This window comes from Hippocampus bargibanti, linkage group LG04 (genome assembly GCF_051943395.1).
Source record: "Hippocampus bargibanti isolate YZ-2025 linkage group LG04, ASM5194339v1, whole genome shotgun sequence".
NCBI lineage: Eukaryota > Metazoa > Chordata > Actinopteri > Syngnathiformes > Syngnathidae > Hippocampus > Hippocampus bargibanti.
Window position 1 is genome coordinate 5,829,605 of NC_142737.1, and position 21,944 is coordinate 5,851,548.

The following is a 21,944-nucleotide window of genomic DNA, read 5'->3' on the forward strand; positions in this document are numbered from 1 at the left end:
TTCACACACCCTTTCTCTGACTGCATATGTGGTTTGTTATCAAGGATACATTTGCTATTATGGGATGGAAAAAGACCCCACCACGTGCGAGTGTTCAGCCAAAGAGGACACAAACCAAAATTACTGTCGAGCAGAAGAAGGAGATAATCGAGAAACACGAACGAGGTGTGCGTTTGTGTGACTTTGCCTCCCAGTACCAGTATGCTAAGTCAACCATTTCTACGTGTGGCTAAGGGTGTTTCTGTGTTGTCTAAGCACCGGTCTCAGGCAATAGAAGAGGTTGAAAAACTTCTGTCGATTTGGATCAATGAAAATCAGCCAGCACGGGACTGTGTGAGTGAAGTTATTATCCTCGAGAAAGCACGGCAACTTCACTCGGAGATCATCAAGAGGCAACTACATCAATTAACAAGCACATTTATTATACATAAAATAAGGTATATTTCGTGTAGTTTTAAGGCTTATTTAGTAGAAAATTATGTTTTATGGGGACCTGGGAACGGATTATTCTCATTTATAATGGATTCTTATAGGAAATAAATGTTTGGCAGACAAACTTTTTGCCTTACACACACTTTCTGGGAACCAATTAAGTTCGTCAGCCAAGGTATCACTGTATAAGAGTTGGTGGCTGCTGACAGGAGTTGCGAGACCTGTTGTGTCTCAATATTACTTCACATATAAGGCGCACCCCTGTGCATAAGGCTTCATCTGTTGAGGAGGCTTTTGGGTGCGCCTTTTACACCGGAAAATACAGAAAACTATTGCGATTGCATCGTCAAAAGGCCTCATGAGATAACGGTATATATGAATGTGGACGCGATGCCTACGTATGCAAATTTGTGCTTTCGGAGCGTGACCTACTAACTTTTGCTAATGCAAAGGCCGCTCAGTCAACTCTTATTACCTTAGATATAATCATTTCCCATGGTGTTTTTTTTGTCTCTACCTCTGGCTCCACACGGGAGCACCTGTCAATCAAAGTGACCACTAATTCGCTCCATATGAGAGCCGACGTGCTGGGAATTCTGGAAATCCCATATTCTGCCCTTTTATTTACCCTCCCGGTAGGTGGACTAATTTCCTTATTGATGGTGAGAAATGTGGTGATCGTCACCAGAAGAAGGAGCAGAACGGTTTCTTATTTTTTTTCACACGTTCAACATTATTTTCTTAGTAGCGATTATGGATCAAGATGGCAGGAGGGGGCGGAGGAGGTGATGATGTAATGGATCTGTGGCTTCTCCCCGAGTGCTCTTGTTTTGAAATAATTAAATGTGATCTCTTGCGCCCTTGATCCTGGGGGGTAAAAGGACCGCTAGCAGGTGAAATGAACCACATAATTGAAAAATCCAGAGCGCAATCCAAAACTAAGTGGTCCTGTGAAACCATAGCACGGTGGGCACAACAAATTTAATAAATAACTGCCGGGCACTCTAGGGGGCTTGGCTGTCAAAGAGGCCCAATGTTTCCAGGTTTGCTGATCGTCCGTCGGGAGCGGAGGTGACACCGAGCGTGTTGTCAAGCGTAAATCCCGATGCAGAAGGCCCTTGCAAGATGGGTGTCCATATATCAAAGGTCTCACTGACTCGGGCTGCCATTTGATCTGTGCTCAGGAAATTCAAAATTCCAGGCAGATGAGGGGGTGAAACTGAGAGCCCCTTAAGCCCAGCTTGTGCTGGTGATTAGAGGCAGCTGTTTCGATTCACATTTCGAAAGGACTTGAACCCTGCAAGCGGCCACGTTTTTACATGGCTGATTGGAGATTCGACCTGCTCCGACGACGGTGGCAATGACCGTGATCCCCAAGGTGCGAAAAAGGAGAAAAAAAGGAAGTGATCCAAAATTTGGATTGCAATCTGTTCATCAATATTATCTCAGAGGTGACGATGACTTTGCTAGTCTTTGTCATTGGTGAAAGAACATAGAAATGCTCAAAAAAGTCATTGTCATCAATGCAGGGATAATGCTAGTGGGCCTCAATCTGATGTACATCTACACCTAAAAGCTAGCAACCACTCATTTGACGACGGTGAGGTTAAAATCTTAGCTAAAGAAAATAGATGGTTTGAAAGGAGAGTAAAGGAGGCAATTTTTGGAAAACAGCAAAACCCTCACTAAATCAGGGCCACTCATTGACCATAATCAGACAGACAAAAGAAGCAATCAGATTAGCTTCAACGAGTAGTCCACTGCTCCCCCTTAGAGTAGGGACCTATCAAAGCAGAAGTCAGGCACTGCCACCTTTGGCCATTAGGGATATACAGGTAACATCCGATGTACGACCAAATGGACGTAAGTCAAAAGTAAGTCGAAATCCATTCAAAATGTTGAATAGAGACTCGGAGGATAAATGACTCTCAAGCCCCCACCCCCTCGATTGCTGTGCTTATAGACCATAATCAGACAGACAAAAGAAGCAATCAGATTAGCTTCAGGGAGGAGTCCACTGCTCCCCCAACCTTAGAGTAGCAGAGGTCGGGAACCGTAACCTTTGGCCATTAGGGATATCCAGGTAACACCAGACTTACGACTGAGTTCCGTTCCGACCAAACGGTCGTAAGTCAAAATGGTCGTAAGTCAAAATCCATTCAAAATTTTGATTAGAGACTCCTCTGGTACCATCACACGGTCGATTGCTATGCGAGAGTGAGATGCTTGCTGGCTGGCCAAAACTGCTAGCGCGTTGCGGTGTCAGGCGTAGAATGAAAATTTTAAAAATAGGGTCTGGAGGCCGTAGTTGTAAGTACGGGTGGTCGTAAGTCGAGCTGGTCGTAAGTCATATGTTACCTGTATATAGGGCCATAGCTACCAGCACATCTTTAGTTCGCTGACGAAGCTTCTCGGATGCGGAGCAAAAGATCCGAAACCTTCAAAGAAATACAGATGACGGCTGAAGAAACATTTTCAAAGTGAAAGGTGAAATAGGTGAGGCTCACAAAGGAAACACAGCGAAAGAGTAGAGTGATAAAAAGCGAGACAGTGAATTAAAGAGATAGGGAGAGCTGTGTGACAGACACCCAGAGAATGAAAGAATGGGCGCTGAGTGGTGCAGGCACATAAACGATTAGTCGCCAACACGAGCTGACAGCTGGATGCATGACCTTGGCTGGATTTGAGCACAACAACCCACAACGTTCATTTGCATCCTCTCCATGCCAAGTGATTTAGATCCAATTTTCATTCCAGCAAAACAGGAGGAGGAGGAGGAGCCTCAAAGACCAAGTTTAGAGGCGGAGTCTGAAACGATGTGGCATTTGACACAACCTTCAAACAACTCCAAAGTCCTTTCGGGCGCATTGACATATTCACATGGCGAGTCGTATTACTAAACGTCAACGATGGGACGCTTAAGAGGTGTGATGCGAGGGGAGGGGGTTCTAACGCCACTATTTATATTGCCAGGGGAAGTTGGGGACATGCCCCCTCTGATTAGAAAACGATCTATCTGCTCTTAAACAGACTTGGAGTTCATATGAATGTTCCCATTTGGGTCAGAGGTGAGCAGCAGACATATTGGGGAATGACCGCACTTTGAGAATTGCTTCATATGCACCAATTCTGAACGTTTTGTAGCAACGCTAATGCAATATCTGCTAACGAACATGATGAATTTCGAGACGTTTGAAAGAAATTTTGATTCACTGACATTTGACTGTCATCGCTGGCAGCATTTTCACAGCCCCACTTTGTTCAGCTGAAAAATCAGTGCTGTTGGACAGTCTGCGGCTTGATGGATGAGAACTGCTGCGGCTTGGAATTGAAGCGGATTTACATGGGACTAGGAGATATGATACTCTTTTTGGTCAATGGATGCGACGGCTTTGTGTTTGCTTTCAACATTTAGCTTGTGGCAGATGTGCACATTTCGACACTATGACATTCCTGATCCACTGGTGAAAAGGATGCTTTGATCCTCTCGTCATTCATCTAGAACTGCTTTATGCAACAAAGAGGGCGCCAGAAAGTGTTTAGGATTGAATGACTGTGTCTTTGTATTGTCATATTATTATTTTTTTTCTTTTGACTTCAAGATGGCACCGCGAGAGTGCCTGCCTTCACAGCAGCTCCTGTATTTTGTTTTTCTACTTCTTCCTTTCCTTTCATCACTTTGCTGATGTGAAATGTAAATTTCTCCACTTAGAGACTAATAAACACTCATCCAATCTAATCTAAATGGCTAACAAATATAAGCACAAGCAGAAAACCAGACCACACCAAAGTGTTGAATGTTGTCGAAATCCAAATGATGTGACCTTTCACCCTTATTTAACCTTTTGAACTCTCTATTCTGCACCTACCTGTAGATAATCCGGAACTAATGACTCCCTTATCAGGCGGCAACAAAAGTGGCCGCGTGACCCTCTCTGACCTTTCTCTGATACCTAATATGTGATTATTTGAGGACACTTGAAGAAGAATAGATACTTGCACCGGATGTCGGGAGGGCACAGCTAGCCAGAGCACGCGTGTTATTATAATCAGTCAGGAGAAAACCATTTCATAATTTAATCTGAAATCGTTACTGGCCAAATGCGATGCCATCACACAAGGACCAATCTCTGTAATTGACAACGTAGATATAAAGATACTAGCGGAAGGTTCTAGAAATGTAAGCGGCAGCATGTCATTTGTGAGCCATGACTTTGATATTCACTCCAAGTTGAAGAAAAAACTTTGCACCAGGTTTTTCTGCCACCTCTATGTGCTATGGGCCATGCCCCGGATTTATGGCACATTTCACACTCCGCCACCATGCATGACAAGTCAGTGATCTGGATGTAGTGCTGGAGCGATAATTGGTCAACTGCTGCCAAAAAGTAGGACCAAAAAAATGATGTATTGGCCTGTGCAGACATTGTGAGGTGGTGTATGCATAATTCTTTTTAGCACACCGCTAAGGGAATACGTTTAGGCCCTCAGCTGGGGAGTGATGACTCAACTATGAAGAAATTCCGAACAATTCACATATTCTCGTTTTTATTCATTGGACTAACAACAACCAAGATCTGCTCTCAATGATGACATCAAACTAACTTGCTGGATGTTCATCTAAAAATAATACAATTAATTTTGCAAAAAAATGTTTTTGCCATTGCCACCGCATCTGAGAACATAATAAAAAACATTAAGAATGCGAAGTATTCAAAATGTTTATTTTATTTTTTGAAAGTTTTCTCATTATTTACTACTTATTAATTAATTAACTAATTAATTAATTTGTATTTTTATTATTTTTTTTATGCTAGCAACATGTCAATGGATGGACATTTTTTAGCAATCACATCATTATTTATTTATTTATTTATTTACCGTATTTTCCGGTGGATAAGGCGCACCAAAAAGCCTTGATGAAATAATACTTTTTAACAATCACATTTATTTATTTATTTATTTATTTATTCATTTATATTTGTATTTTTATTATATTTTTTAATGCTAACAACATGTCAATGGATGGATATTTTTTTTTAACTATCAGATCATTGTTATTTATTTATTTATTTATTTATTTATGTATTGATTTACCATATTTTCTGGTGTATAAGGTGCACCCAAAAGCCTTGTTTTCTTCAAAAAATGACCCTGCGCCTTATCCACAGGTGCGCCTTATACTGTATGTGAAGTCATATTGAGACACAACAGTTCGCGCAACTATTAAGTATTGCATAACGCCAGCTTCTACTGTAGCGCCTTATAATTTGGTGTGGCTTATATTTAGAACTTTTATATATCCATATATTAAATTTGGAAAACTTTTTTTCATTCATTGAAGGTGTGGCTTATAGTCCAGTGCACCTTCAATATGGAAAACGTTTTGAAAATACACCATTCGTTAGGCCTTATACACTGGTGCATCTTATACACCGGAAAATACAGTATATATTTATATTTTCATTATTTTTTTATGCTCACAACATGACAAAGGATGGATATGGAGCTTGGTTAACCAGCACAAAGCTAACATTTAGCCCAGCACCCGAACACGCGTCTTGTATCCGTGGATGTGTTCTAACTTTATTGTGTTAGGTCTAATTATATTTTATGCGTTGTGTTGTAAACCACGTATTTTAGGAATACCTTGTTCAAATCACCCATGGCCTTGTGTATATAAACGGCTAAATTGGTTAACCCCACTGCGTCTCCTCATTTAGCGTAGCTTTGGTCAAAGAGTGTCTGTGTGCTCACAGATGGACAGTAAATCATGCTCACTGTTGCGTTAGAACGCAGTCAAGACGAAACGAGCCACACTTGACTTCAAAAGGGCTTGTCACTAACGTTGATTTTACAATTACCAAACGTCCATTACACGGGTACCTGACAAAGCTACAGTTTAAGACGTTTCAAACGAGCAACACATGTTCCGTTTGTTGCCGTTTGTGTGGTTTCAATAAACGATGAGTGTGTCGACATGTCGAGTGCGGGGCGGACGGACGTGAGGCAGACTACAATTGAATCTAAAAACAAGTGCTTTGTCTACTACTGGAAGACTTGTAGCTTCTCTATTGACGTCAATGTCGTTGTCGTTGTAACCAAAAGAGTTTTTGATCAAATCTTTGACCACGACAAGCATTAGAAGGCCCTAAATCTGCCCATTTCTGTTTTAAGCAACACTAAAACTGATTTCAATTGGAAAGGGAAAAGTCAAGAGAGGAAACGAGTAAACATCTGACTGGTAGGCAGAGTGGCGCACCCACCCTCAACCCATGGACCCGTATACTTAGATTAGGGGGCGGATCAAAAACCGGATTTAATTTAGGCCACTGGGCAAGGGTGGGGATTATGGCACGGTGGCATGGTGTGGTAATTCGGCATCGCTAAACACGGCCAGCGAAGGATTTTAGGAACATTACATCGAAAAAAAATATCACCAATTTGCTGCCTTGACTTGAAGCTAGTAAACCCTCCATATTACACCAAAACTTCCATTGTTTATGTAACCGTAATTTGTGTGCATTGAAATGCTAGCAGTGTTAGCATTATGCTAATGATGTATTTTTGGATTTTTAATCAACAGCAATTTGAAAAAGAAGTTATGGCAAGTCATGGAAATAATCGCTGATGTAATTTATAACAAACTGGAGGTTGTCTTCTACAATTCTTGTAGGTTTATTTGAAGGATACATTTGAAAAAAAAAAAACAGGAATTTTTCACCTGAGCTACGCCACCCGCAATTCTCAACAAGACTGTGCGGATGCTTCTCCGCGTAACAGATTCGTTTAACATGAAAATTGGAATTTTCTTTTCTCTTGTACGCCCAAAACCTCTTCTTGGTGGAGGTGAGCTTCACAAGTCGTTTTGATCACTGAATCAGTTTTTAAAGTGCCTTTGGGGTAAATGTGAGTTCAGCCTCTTCCCCCTCCACAAATCTACCCACGTACCCCTAAGGCAAAGCTCTGAATGTCTTTAAAGGAATAATGGGGAGACGTGCCAGGAAAATGCGGTCGGTTGACTTTTCTTCAGTCCTCCCCAACTTCTCCCACTTCTCATGCTTTAATGCTACTTCGCTCGTACGTAGAAGAGTTCCCGAGTTATCTTACTCAGAGTCAAATATCGGGGTCTCGTCCGTGGGATAAAGAGCAATATCTGTGGGGTCTGCGTTGCGCTCAAGGACTCCCAGAAAAAGACCTGGGGGAGCGCTGACCAGCTGCTGGTATCAGAATATAAAATAGACTATTTATTTATTTATTTACTTATGTACTACATGTATGTACTGTTTGTATGTACAGTATGTGTGTATGGATTTATGTACTGCATATACTGCATGTACTGTATGTACTGTATGTAATGTATGTACTGTGTGTGTTTGTCATTCATTCATTCATTCATGTATTTAGGTATGTACTGTATGTATGTATGGATTTAGTTACTGCATGTAGTGCAAGTACTGTATGTACGGTGTGCGTGTTTGTTTATTTATTTATGTACTGTATGTATGTACTATCTGTATGTACTGTATGTATGCACTGTATGGATTTATGTACTGTATGTACTGTGTGTGTGTGTGTGTTTGTTTGTTTACTGTATGCATGGATTAATGTACTGCATGTAATGCATGTACTGCATGTACGTATGTACCGCATGTACTACATGTACGTATTGTGATGTCACGAGAGGCTGGGTCCTGGAGGGGAAATATATTCCCCTAAAATGGGTCCATCCAGAGAGAGTTTTGGCCCCATCTGGTAGAAGGCAGCAATCCAAACTCCATACTTGTGGCTGATCACGGCTTGATTGGCATGCAAGGCTTTTAAGGCAGAGAGCCTCTGAGTGTGGTGGCTGGGGAGACAAGCGCCATTGTTGTCTTTTGTGGAGAAACACCAAGAAACTGATTGCTGCATGGAACTTGTCGCCAGCTAATGGTGGCTAGGCTACCTAGGAAGGACATCAAGAAGGGTGAGGCCTAGAAACACATGGAAAAGAACTTGGTCTTCAGTTTCACCTCAGAAAAGACTTTATTATGATTTAAGAATTGGAAGGGACGCTATTCTTGCCTTTTTTGCTTGTGAATTCCCCCTGAAACCCTTTATTAAAATCTTTGTTTGCATTCAAACCTGTCGCCCATTGCACTCCTTGTCCTGCCCCGCTGACAGCTAGCCTTTCATGACATTACAATATGTACGTATGTGCGTATGTATGTATGTTCGTATGTATGTATTTATTAATCTTATTGAGAGATAATTTTTCAGGGCGTGGTGGCAGTAGTTGAGCCCCTCAGGGTGACTGCCCAAATCATGGTGGTGCGCATCGGAGGGGAGAAACTTAGTGTCAATTTCATTGAATGTGGAGGAGAGGACCTTTGGACCCGAAAGGGAGTGCTTACGACTTGCCACCACTTTTCTTGTCACTGACAAAGAAAAATCAATGACAATTAATCCTTCCCAACATAATAAAAAAACAAAACAGCAAACAACGGCTTTATTTACCCATCTGTGTCCATGTCCCCCTTGCACTTTTGCGCAGGCTGTCGACCTGCATACGAACGGGGCAGAGGGCACGCACACACAAGAAAACAGGCATCCAGTCACAGACACTGACAGCTGACACACTGGGCTCGTTCCGTGCCGCTCTCGCCGCCATTTCTCTTCCTTTGTCATTAAAGAAGGAAACGTATTCTCGCTCGGTTTGTTTATTTACTGGTTTCCACAACTCCTTGGGGTGTTAAGTAAACAAAAACATAATACATGTTCTCAGCTGGCCGCATGCTTCGTCCCTGAACAGTTCTCCTTCCCTGGATTACATATGCTTCCTTTATGAATGAGTTCATATGTAAATAATGGAGTTGTTTATTGGATTGATTTATTGTTTGCGTGACTCTCAAGGATGTATTTATGTATTTATCTATTTATTTGTTTATGTATGTATTTATTTATTCGTCAAATTATTTATTTATTTACTTATGTATTCCGCCATTCATTCATTAATTCATATTTATTTATTTATTTATTTATTTATTTATTTACTTATTTATTTATTGATCTATCTATTTATTTATGTATTTATTTACTTATTTGTCAAGTTATTTATGTATTAATCTGTTTCGCTATTTATTCATTCATGTATTCATAAATTCATTTATATTTATGTATTTATTTATGTATTTATTTATGTATTTATGTGTTTATATATGTATTCATTCATTCATATTCATATTCATGTTCTTATTTTATTATATTATATTATATTATATTATATATTATTCGTTAGTTAGTTAGTTAGTTCTCCCTCCAACTGAGTCCCAACAGTCGTTTAACTGTCTCACAGAGATGGCTTAGGTATGATTGGGTATGTATACGATAAAAGTATACATTATTGGGAGATATTTTATGTGGGTGTGACGAAAGAAGACATGAAATTAGTTGACTTTCAGGGACAGCGGTGACTACAGTGGATAGTTTATCGTGTTATCGGGTTAAAATAAAATAAACTAAGCTAAACTAAAATAAACTAATTCAATCTAAACGAAACTAAACTAAGCTAAAATAAGCTAAAATGACAGAAGATGAGACAAGATACGATGAGATAAGATTTATGAGTTTCACCATGGAGAAATTCCCAATTCACAAGTTATGCAAGTATTAAGACAGCCGTTTTCGCCTTATCGTTAATGGATCAATGATAAAGTGAAGAATCGTCCACACTAACCAGATCTCCAACTCTTAAAATGTCTCACACCGAGTTGGAAAAGATTAATTGGGTGTATTTGTTTGCTGTTCGAAAGTAAAGTCTAAGGTCAGGCAGTGCTGAGAGTCAGAAATGTGGATGTGCGTCATTTGGCAGCAACAGCTAAGGCTAAAATCGATGCAGTTGTGAAGCTATAATTTAAATAATCTTCAATGAGAACCACAGTGCTCTTTTTTGGTCATTAAAAAAAGGATAGAGAGGGTTAAAGGTCAACCAACGTCACTTTTTTGTTTTTTAACTGACATCAGAAAAACGTTTTATAGCATCTAAAATACCCAAAACACGCAGTATGAAATTTTTATTCAAATGCAAAACACCAATAAAAATAACTTAAAGTGTCCAAAATCTGCAAAAAATTGAGCTGCGAATTGGGCATTTTTAGAAAGTCCCGCACCCAGTTCGTGACGTCACGCCAAGACGTCTTGCATTGCTGGAGAATGAAAACAATGGCTTCACATTCGGAGAATATGCTTTCTTGTTACACATCCAGTTATGAATATGATTCAAATAGTTCTGAAGAGGAAAGCATACATGTTTGCAATCGATTAAAGAATTTATTCCGTGTCGTTTTGAGGCAAACGGGCGGGGGGGAATGTCTCACCCAAAAAGAGGCAACAAAATGGCCAACGATCTGTGAGGAATGAATCAGCCCGTTTCCACAGGCTGATAAATGATTTCCATGGAGCTTGGACTCCCTCTGCTGGCGGCTTTTGGATGTACAAACAGTACAGCAAAATACATTGACGTGATGGAAAGATAATACACTGCGTCTTTTTTACGTCAGGAGATGGTCCTTTTCTGACGTCACGTGAGGACTCGTCACCAACTCAAAAACAAGACTTCCTGAATGTTCAGCGCAAGTCTTAAAACGTAAAATGTAGCTATATGCGGTGGAATCTTATTAAAATACGCCCAGTAGAAGTCATTTGAAGTCATTTTACAAATTATGGACACAACTTGTCCGGAGACGTCGGTTGTCCTTTATGGTTAAGACGGGATGAAGAACAGGGAGCAGGACAGAGCCGTGACCCGAACACGGGCATGTTTGTGTATCGGTAACTAGGCAGTGAAAGACAGATACAGAACAGCAAGATCTAAAAAAAAGTGGGGGATGGGAAGTTAACGGAAGATGAATGGCCTCCAAGATAAATGCACGCAGGCCAGAGCGGGCTGACCCCCTCCAACTCTATTCTGGCCCACTACCATGACATCAAAACAGAAGGGGAAAACATCTCGTCTTTGTGGAAGAACCTAATTTAATTTGTACCTTCCAAAGAGGGGTAAGTATGTTTGAACTGTCTCGCCCAGCCCACGGTGGCCCGATCGGGGTTCTCACGGGAAGGAGGAAATCAAGCCCTGACGCATCCTAACTTCACTTTCCAAACTAATCTAATTTCTGGGCTCTTCTTTTCTTTCACTGCCCTCCCTCGCTCCATCTGTTCCTGCGCTGCTTGTCTCACGAGGACGTCACTCCCTGCTGTCCGTGCTTCGTGTCATTCCGGCTCCCGGTGTTCCCCGGGGATGATCCCTATGACCTTCTCGCTGTCTTACTGGAATTTGACGTCAAAGGTCTTGTAGCTGAGAATGGAGTTTTGTTTAGTAACAAGAATGACCCTTTGACTTTCTAGCTCGTCGCTGACTCACTGGCGTACGTAGACTCCTTCTCATTTGGTCCGCCGCCTTCGTAACATTCGGCGGTCTGCTCTCGGCCTCACATCGCTGGACCTTTCCTTCTCTGCCCCCTCGCTCTCGCCTCCGGTCTCCCTTTCTGGCTATCTCATGTATTATTTCAGTCTACAGCAGCTCAGGGTGGAAATGAATAATGGTGGCGGAGCCTCAATGGGCATGCTCATATTCTGTGTAATTACCTCGGGCCTAGAAACCGGGGCCCAGGGTGGCTCGGTATCTATAAATCTGTGCCTCTCACTGGCCCCAGCCGCCTTTTGAAACCCTACCCCTGCCGACGCTTGGCGGTGAGACTCTGACCCATGACCTTTCACACCGCCAGGACTGCTGGGAGTGACCCTTGACCCCACGTTGGGCTCTCTCAGAGGCTGCTCGGTCTGACCCCTCTGAGCTTCGTGACCTGCTAAGTCACAGCTGTGCCTGATCTGTCCTTTGGGGCTAGAGGGGAACACGTCAAATGGGGAGCGTTTTTTATTTTTTGGGGGAGGGGGGGGGGCTTATGATTCTCCCCATGAGCGAATGCGTGTTGATTTGTGCAGTACCTGACGACATGCTATCTCTTAAGGTATATTTACAGTAGCTGCGTTTGCAAAAGGACGTGTGTCTTCATGCCGGGGTTACAACACGTAGACGGGGTCAGACAAGCTATCAATCAAACATACAAAGGTCACCGACTCCCTAATGGTTGTGTGTCTGTATGCAATGCTAATGTCATGTGTTAAATGCAACTATGTTGGGATGATTTATCACAGCGTATCGATCGCAAAGACACTCGGCAATGAAGTTAAAAGTCTGAAATGTTTGGTGATATGGAGATTTGATGAGACACGTGCATGGGGGGAGGGGTCACGTTGTGTCCGCCGTTGTTGTTAACTCATTCACTGCCATTTATTCGGGAATTGAAAATATGACATAGAGCGCGATTTCCAAATTTGTTTGGGTTTTGTTTTTTTCTTGCTGGGGTGCTGATAAACTGCTGGCCAGACATCTGGCAATGTTTTTTAATTCCACAAGGGGGCAACATTTCCCTTTTTTCCATTTTAGCGCTTTGTTCCAGCTTCAGTCGTTGTTAAAGCGCTATACAAATGAATATGTATTGTATTTTGGACAGCCGCCCTCATTTCAAGCTCATATAACTCCAGACCAATATAATTTAAGAATTTACTTTTTTTTCTAATGAAAGAAGAGAGACTACAGTTTCTTACACTGAATTGAATGTTTATGTAGTCCTTAAACTCAATATTCTGTGGGCCCTAGAATTAGAGTGACAATGACAAAAACCCTGACACTGGAGTGGACATATTTTTGTACATGTCTGGCAGTGAATGAGTTAATGGTGATATTTTGAGCCTGATATCTAAATGCGTTATCCTGTTTCTTAGTGCCTCGGGTAACATTATGTAATGTTCTTAGGCTAAGCTCGGTCGTTCCGACTCAAAGGGTGTTTTCACATGAGAATGAATGGGTGAAAACGTTTTAATAACAATAACAATAACAATAATAATAAATTTCATTTATAAGCACTTCTCAAAACTCTCAAGGTCACTTTACCGTCACAGGATGAGTTTTTCTGGGGGTGAGCAGGGGCAGCCACACGCGCCAGAGTTCACTCAACCCGGAAGTAACTAAAATAGAAAGCTAACTAGCTAGCTAATAGATAGCTAATATTTAGTTACAATGAATGGATGATGGATTAAATGTTTTTGTCTCTTTTGTATCATTGTAAAAGTTTCACACATTTCCACTGAAAACAGTGTGGAATGTAACGAATATATCTAAATGTTCCTGTAAAACCATGACAACATCTCACTGTTTTTGCCCCTCTGTCAATCTCAATGAGAGGGGACAGGGGGGGGGGGGGGGCACGCGCTGGACCAAAAGAGGAAAATTCTCTTTTAACTTTTCCACTTTAGTCCTCTGGTCTCTATGCAAAGAGTCTTGACCTTTCATCCCGCCGTCCATTTCCTGCATTCATTCCCTTTCTGTGTATGTGCAGTGGGGTCAGCCCCCCACCCCCCTTTTTCGGCCTCCAGTTCCCCACGTCGGACCGGAGCGAGGCCTCTGTGACCTGCAGCTGTGTTTACTGTCAACACAGACTAGTGTTAGGACAGCTGGGAGAACAAGAGAAGGCCAGACAGGAGAGCGCATGAACGCACATAGCCAGGGCAGCATATGCTAAACATGATCAGGCATACAAGAGTTTAAAAATAATTAAAAATCAATAACCCCCTCAAAAAATGGACAAAAATCAACATGTGCTCCCAAATAATGATGTAATATGTTGTCGAGTGTTTTGACTACTCAGAGCCAACCAAAAGTAATCTGCTTGTATGTGGCCGGAATGGGGTTGCGTCACAATCAGCTTTTTTGGGGGATAGTGGGGGGGGTGTTGCTGTTTTAAAAGAGGTGTTGAAGGCATCAAAGCTCTAGCGGCCCACCTTAGGAAGGTCATGCCTTTGCTTCATTACACTCCACTCAGCAGAATAAATGTAAGATAACACTTGGTATTTATTTGCACTAGTGCAGGTATGAATGTGAGAACATTTGTTCATTTTGGGGATGGCGATTGATTTGCACGCAGCAAAGCAAACCAAAAACTTTTCTTAACATATTCATCTAACGGCGTGCAATTTCTTTTTAAAACTTGAACACAAATGGGCTATTCCATTTTGGATGTATCGCCCCCAAGAGAGGAAGCTAAGCGAAGGTCATGTTTGGATAGAATAGGAAAAAGCAGTCCATGAAAGAAAAACAGCGATTTAAAAATCTGCAAACGTCATGACAGTGGTTCAACCACTTATCAAATAGCTATTGTCGTCAAATATGAAATAAAAGAGCGATAATAATAATAATGCAAGAACATAAACATCTCTACATCATGACTCCAATGAACATTGCTACTTATCATACAGGTATTGACAATGTATATTGGCATCGAGTAATTACGATAGGCCTCCATTAAACCTCCATCACGGTTTGATAAAAAAATAGACACAATCCGACTTCAACGGATAGTTAGGATGGCGGAAAAAAAATCATTGGCACCGCCTTACCCACTCTCGAGGGACTTGTACACTGCAAGAATCAAAACAAGGGTGCGAAAAATCCTACTGGACCCTCTGCACCCCGCCCACCACCTTTTACAGCTACCGATCCATGCGCACCAAATCCAGCAGATTAGCTCGCCATTAGCTCAACAAACATTAACCTAAATATAACTGTATAGTGCCTCTTTACATATATTTTTTAAATGATACTACTGTGGCATGTTCTACCGGAGACAGATTCCATGTGTGTTCTACATACTTGGCAATAAAGATGATTCTGATTCAGATTCTGTTGTGCATGTAAACACTTACTGACATAACCACTGTCATTTAAAGGACAACCGACACCATTTTTTTGTTTCCTAACTGACACCAGAAAAACGTTTTGTAGCATCTAAAATGTCCAAAACACGCAGGCTGATATTTTTGGTCAAATGCAAAACACCAATAAAAATGAGTTCTTGTCCCAAAACTACTTCAAAATGACCTCGGAGATGCAGAGTTTGAGAAGGTCCCGTCCCCTTGTTCGTGACATCACGCAAGGACGTCTTGCCTTGCTCTAGAATCACAACAATGGCTTCAGATTCGGAGAAGATTCTTTCTTATTACTTATCCAGTTATGAATATGATTCAAATAGTTCTGAAGAGGAAAGCATAAATGTTTGCAATCGGTTAAAGAAGTCGTTCTGTGTCATTTTGAGGCATCTGGACTCCAGTGTAACGTCCCAGAAAATGCACAAGATGGCGCCCAAGCTCCGTTGGAAATGGGCTGATTTGTCTGCTGGGAATTTGTGTCAACTCGTATCAAATAGTAGTCTTGGTGCAACACACAACGATTCACCATTGCGTTATTTATGTGTTTTCCTTCTAATTCGGCCATTAACATGGATCAACACGAAGTTTTCAGACCAAACAAAGTACCCAAAATGCATTGTGTGTCGCTTTCTTGATCAGGGGTGTGACATCACGGTAGGAATCGTCACCAACTCAAAAACAAGACTTCCTGAATATTCACCGCGAGTCTTAAAATATAAAATATAGCTATATGCGGTAGAATCTTTGTAAAATATGCTCAGTAGAAGTCATTTTAAGTTATTTTACAAATTATGGACACAACTTGTCGGGAGGCGTCGGTTGTCCTTTAAACAACATCCCATCTCTTCCTCTTATACGTCTTATTTAAGTGTGGGACAGACCGTGATTCACACACCCTGCATCCTGCATTCCGGGATCAGCCACATACACACGTTGAGCTCCGACCGGGACCTTTAATGTGTTCATGGGAGCCTACAAACCGCATTCATCGTTGTGGTATGGCTCTCCACATGTGTCGTGTCAAGCCTGTGAGAGAGGAAGCTCCACCAGGAGGGGTTCAGGCAGCGGGGTCGGAGGGGATTCCCATCTCAAGCATGCCTTATCATCTAATAATAAACAACAAGGCCCTGTGGCTGTTGACCATTCATTTGATGCTTGAAAAAAGATATTGGCATCTGTACTGCATAGGGAGAGCGGAATTTTAATATGCAATCAGACCATTTATTTTCTGCAACGTTCCCATCCGATTTGTCAATCTAAGATTGAACATACAAATCTATATATCCATCTATACATATATTATCTATACAGTATCTGTGCAACAAGGTAAGGGTTGATAAAAATGATGTGATAAAATTGGTTCAAAAGGTTGAGAAAACAAAAAAACAGGTTTATAGGTCGTATAGCTCCAATGTCACAATTTCAAATTTTGTTTATTATTTTTAATCATTGTTCAGCAATTTAGGGGTAAAAAAATTGAAACAATGCACTAATTCTCGGGTACGGATCAAATTACATTATTATTATTATTATTATTATTATTATTATTATTATTATTATTATTATTATTATTATTAATATTGATAAAATTAACTCCGACCATTAAGTTTTTACCATCACTTCTACAGCATTCCTTAAATTATTCTCGCCCCATATAAAAATGTATATTCAAGTCTATTTATTTATTTATTTATTTATTTAATATTTATTTATTAGTTTATTTATGTATTTATTTATTTACGTATTTATTTAATATTTATTTATTCATTCATTCATTTGATTTTTATGTATGCACATATTTATTTTATATTCATCTATTTGTTTATCTATTTGTTCGCCTATTTATTTACTTACCTCTTTGTTTATTTATTTGTTTACCTATTTATTTATGTATTTGTTTATGTATTTTTTACGTATTTGTTTATGTATCTGTTTATTTATTTATTTATGTATTTATGTATTTATTTATGTATTTGCTTATGTATGTATGTATTTATTTATTTATTTGTTTATTTATTTATTTTTAAACCCATTTTCTACGCGGCATCGCTTTGGGGGAAACTCCATTCAGCAGGATGGAGCTCGTAAACGCTTTAAAAAAGGTATTGACACTTCTTCATTGCTATTGACACAACTTATCAGGCGCAGGGGAGAGCCATCCTGAGAGAATATTGACATCCTGTTTTTCATGCCATTGATACACACGTTGACATGTCTACACTGTCTCTCATTGTTCACCGCATATACGTATAAAGAACCAGGCATCCACAGATAACTCAGCCCACATGCCTCTCCGTCACCTGTGACGGAGAGCTCCTGTGCTCTCCTTCAGTCTGTCTCAATGCATACTCAGTCACTTTCACTATGGTATGGTTTCCATGGAAACAGAGCTTGTATGTGTGCGTATTGGCAATGCTGTAAAGAGTGTGAGTTATTTTATTTATTTATTGATATTTGGCTACAATTTATCTCACACTTGTGCTCTTGTTTCTGTCTCTTGCTCTCTGGCCCTCCATCACTGAAAGTCAACCAGTGTGCGAAACAATCAATATCATTAATCAACACAACTCAACAGCACTCAGCTCTACAGGGAAAGATGAAGAGGCACGGGGGGAATGTCAACATGCCGGCCTGGAGTCGTCCTAAGCAATGATACATATCACACATCACAGGGATGAGGGCCGAGACAAAGAATGGGAGACGGAGCGGGCCTGGAGAGGCAGATTGAGTGAAACAGATCGCGGCGGGATAGAAGGATGCATTGTGGGAACGGGTGGAAGGGAGCAAACAAGCTAAAATTGGAACATAAATAAATAAATAAACAAATAAATAAATAAAATAACCCCAGCTGCAGAGATATACGATTTATTACTCGGTTGTCACCTCCAGTATAAACTCTCATATGACATCAGAAGTGGAGTAGTGACACTCATTTGTCTGACTTGCTATAAGATATAGTATAGTCAATATGCAGTGTGCAGTCCCTATTACACCATCTACTGGAGATGCAACTGCATATACCTTCTCGTTTATGCACACTGAGTGACCATCATCCGTACATATGCCATAGTGCAGCGTGTCTAGGAAAATAGCAACTATCCTGGAGCAGTGAGCTTTAATACAGAACAAAAGTAAATAAATGAAATCAGATAAGTTCATTTTTTAAGGATTTGTTAGAGGCATCTGTATTAGCAATTCACCATAAATTTGCCCCTGTGAATGACTTAATCATAATGCCGGTCAATTTTGCAATGTTACGATACAAAGGGTCATTGATAGTATCATGGTTCACTCATATAGATCATTTAACACTCCGCCACAGGTGTGAAAGTGTGCATGAGTGGCTGTGTGTTTGTAATGTGCTCTGTGATTGTTGTCTGACCTCCACTGGGACTGGCCATAGGCCACCGTGACTCTGATCGGGATAAGCAGGATAGTTAACGAACGGCTGCATGGACGTATTTTGGGTATCATGACACAAATTAAAATGTATATATATTGCAGAACTTGCCTTTTAAAATATCTACCCCATGTCTATTCGAATCTAGCAAGAAGAGATATTATTGAAAACAGTGGAAGAACGTCAAGGCCTGCAAAGCCTTCTTTGCAGGCCTAAAAATATCAGAATCACGGACTGATGTTAATTATATTTTGTCCATGAATTCTTATTAAATAATTATATATTGTCTTACAGCTTCCTTTCATTGCTTTTCCTTTTTTTCGCTGCCTCCAGATGTGTGTTTTCATATTTAAACATTTAACCAATCACATTTCAGCCATTATTTCTTACCAGGGTACAAAATCTACCTTGATGCTTTCACAATCAGTTCTGCAGGCCCTTCCGCATTCAAATGTTTTAATCAAACAGATTTCGAGTTGGCAACCGAAAAGGGGTACCAACGCCTTATTGAAGGCGCTGGTCAATGTCAGAGTTTTCGCAAACTATGATTGGCTAGTCACTAGCCGGACTTTTCTAGAAAAAAAAGGACATCATTAAGAAAGGTCGGTCAGTTATCTCCTCGCTAATTGTACCCTCTAGTGGACTTGTAGTAAATCACACCACACTTTTTTTCAGTCTGCATTGATTCAGACCAAGCACTACTGAAGGCCTCGCGATGAAATCCACAGCCCGCCACTGATAGAAAAGCTTGCAGACATACAACACAACTATTTAAAAAATACTGTATTCTTGGAGTAAACACAGACACAGATTAGGAAGCAAAGATGAGTTGTTGCCCTAAATTGCTTGTTGTGTCAGGGAAACATCGTCAACATTCATGTAAATGTCATCTAACGCAAAAACATTCACATTGAATAAATGTGATTTCTTGGCTTTTTGGCTTACTCGTGAAAAAAAAAAAAAACATTGGAAGGATTAACGGATTATCAAGTGTTTTGCCGTAGTCGCCGTAGCGCTGAAGCAAACTCTTTTGACACATCTCACTCCCACTTCTTGACATAACAGCACTTGGCAAAAAGGTGACATAATAGCGCAAATTAGAGGCAGTAGAAAAAGAAACTGAGAACAAGCTAAACTGCCGTAACCAAACAATACATTGGCTCTTTCAAGTCATGTGAGAGCATTTTTTTGCAATGAACAGGCTTCAACAAGCTACTGATGTACGAAAAAAAAGTGTAATTCTATTTATTTTGTTTGAGTTGACAATTGTGGCCTCCAGACCAGCTTCAGAGGAAAATTCTATTTTAGCCCTGTACTACTCTACTTTTCTGTCCATGCAATCGCAGTCTCCAAAAATAATTAAATAAATAAGTAAGTGGTGTGTTGATGACAGCGTTAGTGTTCCCAGATTTTAGGTTTCGTTGAGAAGGTGGGTGCAGGCATGTCAACAGTGTTTTCGACAGCGGGACATGCAGCTCAACGCGGTCACTTAGCTCCACTTAACCACTCTGAAGAAATGTCGATTTTTGACCCTTCACTTGAGTAATTGCTCCATCACACTCTACTTGCATGTTGCTTATAACCTTTCATTCAACCAAGCATGTTGCCATCCAAATATATTTTAGAATATTTACATTCAATATTTCATAAATTCAAAACTTATCATTAGAGAGGAGGGTGTCCTTGTATGTAGTCATTTGGAGTGCAGTGGTTAGGGATCTGGGGTTAAAATTAAGGTAAGGGGTTATGTATAGGGGTAGCATGATAGTGACTGATGAGCACGTCGACCTCAGAGTGCAGAGGTACCGTGTTCGATTCCAGCTCGGGACTTCTCGTGTGGAGTTTTCAGGCACTCTGGTTTCCTCCTACATTCCAAAAACATGAGTGACAAATTAATATAACACTCTAAATTATTCCGAGGTGTGATTGTTACCAGGAATGGTTGTTTTTTTGTTATGTGCTCTGCAATTGGCTGGAAAGCAGTTCAGGGTGTGCCCCGCCTTTTGCCTGAAGACAGATGGGATAACCTCCAGCACGCCCCTCGACCCATGTGAGGATTAGCGAATCAGAAAATGGATGGGTGGTGGATGGTTATGTTTAGGGTTAGGGGTTAGCGTTAGAAGGTTAGAGGTTAGTGTTAGGGCTGGTTCAGGTTAGGGTTCAGGTTCAGGTTAGGGTTAGGTTTAAATGTTGGGTTGGTGTTTGGGGTGAAGTATATAGTTGGTTAGAGTTGGGGTTCGGAGTTATGGTTATGGTTAGCGTTGAGTTTGGGTTTGTGGGATTGTTCCCCAATGCTGAACCAAATTATGACTGCCCAACCTTGACAGAAGTCTGATTGAGCTTTCATCATAACGCTTGCTCACAATCAACTTTGACCTGGGAGCCAAAAGTTCACATCTGCATGATTGGACTACACCTGCTACACATTCTCAGGGGGTGAACACAGCGCTCCCAGTCAGTTTTAGAGAACTGTTTGTTTACTTCCACTCAAGTGAGCAAGACCGCTTTGCCGAATTAATATGCAGCATCAACGCGGGGAGCGAGAGGCGGGGAGTCGAAGCAGGAGAAAAGGAGGGGGGATGGAAGAACAGAGACAGACCTTCTTGCACTGACGTTCCGCGAGGAGGCAGATTATTTTAAGACTGATTGAGACGCCAACGTCAGACGGATTGGGAGCGTGAAGGCAATCAGCAAAAAGATAAGGTGCTGTTACCTGAAGACGCAGCACTGTGCCGGCTGTTTGGGTAGTCCTCCCTGCACGGTCTGATAACAGCTTACTTTTAATGACCAGTGAAAGCTGGCAGGAGATGGACACTAAACAGATCAACCTCTCCTCCCCTCCGGCTGCGCCTGGCTCTGCTCAACAGATCTACCCCCCACTCCTTTTCTCATTCCTTCCATCCATTTCTCTTCTCGTATATCTCTACATCCTACCATCCAGCTATCCTTGAAGCAATGCGAAAAGCAAGGCTGCCAACATCCGCTCCAGCCAAGTGCCATAACACATGTAAATACATTCAAAAAGGCAGCGCGCACCATCTGAATTCATTCAGTCAATGGGAAATAATTCTCACATATTTTCCTCAGGGATGTTTCCTTTGGAACCATTAGGCGTACAGTTAAAGTCAGAAAACAACACCCGAATGTATGCTTGACTCTCACACAAAAGCATTCTCCGAAACCTCTTCACGTGAAAAAGGTAGGTACTTTTTGAGCTGGCCTCGTCTTGGGGAGGGATTACAATTACACAGGGATTCTCCTGCAGGGTAGAAATGTGTTGCTTTAAGATACAGGGAACCATTTGCCTCTC

At 41.0% G+C, this 21,944-nt stretch overlaps 1 long non-coding RNA gene across 1 annotated transcript in view; it reads right to left on the reverse strand.

Moving 5' to 3' along the window:
* Positions 1 to 21,403, reverse strand: part of LOC148898826 (uncharacterized) — a 129,762-nt gene extending 108,359 nt beyond the window's left edge. Inside the window, exon 1 of the long non-coding RNA XR_016114642.1 lies at positions 21,348 to 21,403. This is a non-coding gene — a long non-coding RNA (uncharacterized LOC148898826). The remainder of the gene's footprint in view (positions 1 to 21,347) is intronic.
* Positions 21,404 to 21,944: the final 541 nt, after the last annotated feature.